At 62.8% G+C, this 3,877-nt stretch overlaps 1 pseudogene; it reads left to right on the top strand.

Annotated features, from left to right (window-relative positions):
• The first annotated feature begins 1,200 nt into the window (after window positions 1-1,200).
• LOC116851281 overlaps window positions 1,201-3,877 on the top strand; it is a 21,574-nt pseudogene continuing 18,897 nt past the window's right edge.

Raw genomic sequence — 3,877 nt, 5'->3', positions numbered from 1 at the left:
GGGGGGAGATGGGGCTCGGGTTCGCCCTGTGTCTGGGGAGGATGTTCTTCGGGGCGTGCCTCCTGGCATGGGGGGGTCTCGGGTCCCATAATAAGGGTTTCTCCTTCCCGGCAAACGGCCTCGGAAATTCTTTCCGTGGTACGCGCCGGGGAGGGGAAATGGGTGACTTCCGGGGAGTTGCCCGGAAGTCGGCCCTCAGGGATCCGTCGGGCCACGCCGGTATTGTCACCCATGCCGGACGGGCCGACGGGGAGGGGGATTTAGGGGGGGGGCGCGGCTGTCAGGGCCGTCCGGACTTATTCCGGGGCAGGGCCTGACAGTCGGTTCACGGGTAGGTCGGGCTCGTTAGCTTTTTAGCAGCCGACCTAGGGGAAGGACAACCTCGATAAAAAAACCCGCCCGTGAGTGAGGGGTTGTAAAGTTCTCACTCAAAGGATGGACCAAAATGTCGACGACACAACGCAAACTTACCGGCCCAGGGGTTTCGGAGCCCCAGGGTCCGGCGGCACGGGGGGTAGCGTCCCGGCTCCCTGTGTCGTCGTCATCCGGCGACGGGCTGGCGTGCGGGTTGCCTATGGGCCCGCACGCCGAAGCGGCTACCGTAAAGGTAGAGACAGGAGGAGGCGGAGGGAAGAGAAAAAGGAAGATCCCGGAAAAGGAGATAGACATCGAAAGTTCTGGGACGGACACGAAGGAGGGGTCTGGAGAGGAGGAGGAGTTCTGGCTCGAAGAAGATGTTAGGAAGGGAAAGTGGCCAGATCCGGAAAATGAGGGTTGGAACAGGGACTTCGTTCTCCAGCGCCTAAAATATGTAGGAGAGAGTGTCAGCGGGATTGAGAGGGTCATCGGGAAGAGCAAGAGGATGAGCAAAGCGGAGAAGGAGGAAATAGGAATGAGGAAGGAGGAGATTAAGAATTATTGCGAGGAGATGGCCACAACCTTCAAGACAAGGACGGAGTGCTTGGAGAAAACGGTGAGGAGACTGGAAAAATGGGTCGATGAGGACGTGGCGTTTGAAAGGGTAGTGGAGAGCAAGCTGGAAGAGTGGCAATAGAAAGGAGAGAAGTGGGAATTGGAGCAGACTAAATGGAAGGAGAAGGAGCTCAAGTGGAAGGAGAATGAGCTCAAGTGGGAATGTGAAAGGAAAGAGTGGGACAAGGAAAGGAGACGCTGGATACTTAAAAAGGAAGAATTCGGGAGATGTATGGCGCAGATGGTGACCGGGGTGGCCGGGGAGAACCGCTCTGCCGCAGCAAAGATGGAGGACCGGGCCGTATCTCCCTTCCCGGAGGTACGACCCGAGGCGAGGGACAGGGCGACGTCCCCGCTCCGGGTGATTGCTGCCGGGGCGCCGCTGGCTGGACAAAGGCCGGTTGCGTCCACGGCGCCAGCCGCGGTCCCGTTTAGCGATCCAAGCCGGGTCGTGGCGGGTGGAAGAGGCGGGAGGGGAGAGAGAGTTTCTCCTTCCCCCCCCCCCAGGAGGAAAATCAGGGACGATCAGGTCCGTGGGCGTCCTGTGGCGCCTCGTGCGTTGACGGCGCCGCCGGCGACGGTAGCGGTGGCGGTACGCCTCGAGCCGGGGGATCTCACATATGCGGAGGCCCTCCGCAAGGCGAGAGGCGATATCGCCTGGGGAGAGGGTGCGGTCCGGCCCGCCTTTGTTAGGAGGGCCGCAGGAGGTGGCCTCCTCTTTGGGGCTGGCCGGACCCGAAAAGGAGAGCGAAGCGGACGCCCTAGCAGAGAAGCTCAGGGCGTCGCTCCCGGGGGCCGCGGTAACGCGGCCCTCAAGGTGGGGGGAGGTCCGACTCGTCGGTTTTGACGAGTCGGTCCTCCCTGCGGAGGTGAGCGAGGTTCTCGCGGAGCAGGGAGAGTGTGGGCCGGACGAAATTCGCCTCGGCCCCATCAGGTGGAGTTGGCGGGGGGAGAAGGCCGTTTGGGCCCGTCTCCCCCTTGCAGCGACCGCCAGGGCGGCGGCCAAGGGAAGGGTGGCCCTGGGGTGGGCGGGAGCGAGAGTCGAACTGCTCCCGGCTCGCCCGCTCCAGTGCCATCGGTGTTGGAGGCTCGGCCACGTCCGGGCGGCCTGCTCCGCATCTACGGACCGGAGCCGGCTGTGCTACCGATGTGGTCGAGCCGGGCACACCGCGCGGGTCTGCACCGAGAGTGGACTCTCAAAGAGAGCGGCGCGGTCTCGAGCATCCCCCGCTGCTCCCATTAGCCAACCCCACCTCCGCGTGGTGAGAGTCGGTCAACGTCTGGACGCCGCGCCACGTCCAGACGGCCGACGGGGCCCTGGCTGTCCGTGCGCCCCAAAGGGCGGACTCTTCCCTCCGCCTACGTACCCAGTCCATTGTGAGACGTAGGACCAAGAAAGGACGGGCTTTTCCCAGCGGTAACGGGAACTGTGGCGCCCCCCGCGAACCCCGGTGTCCGGAGGACTTGAGCGGTATGATATCCGCAGACAGTCCACACTGTCCGAGCACTGGGGCGAGTAGGAGTGCCTCCCGGCCGTGCCGCTTCCTTCTCTTCTCAGCGGGAGCGGGACAGGGCGACGTCTTGGTAGCACCGGTACCTGAGCGGCTCGAGCGGTACGAAACCGTGCAGACAGCCTAGTTGGGCCGGGTACTGGGACCGGAGAAGGTGCCGCCCAGCCGCGTCGCTAACCTTCCCTTCTATCTTCCTTCCCTACACCTCCCGGAGAGGTATCCCACACTTGAGCAGCCCATCACCCTCCGTCTCCCCCTGCCGCATCGATGATGTAGGGGAGGAGGCAGGGACTGCCTCGCAGCCTACCGGGCCCTGCGTCCCTCCGCTTCGGCGGCAGGGTCAACGGAACCGGGGGCTCTTTTCCTTTTCAGGTGCAGACCTACACAGCATTGCCGCGAGCACATAATTGGCTCGCCGCCGCGGCCGTCGGCCCTGGACGGGACCGCCATGGCGCTAGCGGCATAGAACCCACACCACCTACTTTCCTTTTCCTTTTCCCCAGCCCTAGGTGGCCCTTCGCCACGCCTCGCTGCATCCTTGATACAGAGAGGAGGGCATGGGCTGCCGTAACAACCTACCGGGCCCTGCGTTCCTCCGCTTTAGCGGAAGGGGCGATGGAACCGGGGGTATATTTCTCTTTCAGGTGCAGTTATTGTGAAGCCCGACACCCGTAGTATGCCGCGCTTTGCTTCCTCAGCCATGAAGGCTATACGCAACATGCTTCCATCTGCCCTCTAGCGTTTGTCAACCACTGACAGGGGAAGGGCGATGGAAAAATCCAGCAGCGCCTGCGGGACGTGTTCGCAGGATGAGCGGTTCAGCCGTGACGCGCGCGCCGCCTGCCGGTTGTGGCTGCAGCGCGCGCCCCACGCCCACGGGGACCACGGGGAGGCCCGCTCACTTGTGTCTCGCCCAGACACACGCTCTGACCCTTTGGATGGGATAGGAAGGGAAGAGGAGTGGGTATTGGGTATGGGTGATGGAGGTGGGAACCTGAAAAGAAGAAATATTTATTAATTATGTTTTCCCTGCCTCAGCGGCCCGGGTCCACGGTGATCTCCGAAGGTTGCGAGGCCGTTTACCCATGCCCGAGGGCTCCGACATCCCCCGGGTAGGCCGCTGCGAAATCTAATATTGACCCTTTAAAAAGAGGGTTTCCCGACAGAAGGCATCGAAGATGGAGTAGGCCTCTGGAGTCGACACGAAGTATTGTGCCGCCTCCGGCCACCTCCAGCTCGCGGCCGGAACGACCTCCCGAAGAGCCTCCCGCTGCGGCTCGAATTCGGGACAGCGCAGAAGGTGGTGCGCGGCCGTGTCGCTTCCCTCCCCACAAACACACATCTCACCTTTCACAAGGCCCAAGGACGCAAGGCGTGCCTGGAACCTGCCGTGT

Source organism: Odontomachus brunneus, unplaced genomic scaffold (genome assembly GCF_010583005.1).
Source record: "Odontomachus brunneus isolate Ranch 3 - 2012 unplaced genomic scaffold, Obru_v1 Obru_scaffold_170, whole genome shotgun sequence".
NCBI lineage: Eukaryota > Metazoa > Arthropoda > Insecta > Hymenoptera > Formicidae > Odontomachus > Odontomachus brunneus.
This window is presented reverse-complemented; position numbering and strand designations above follow the sequence as displayed.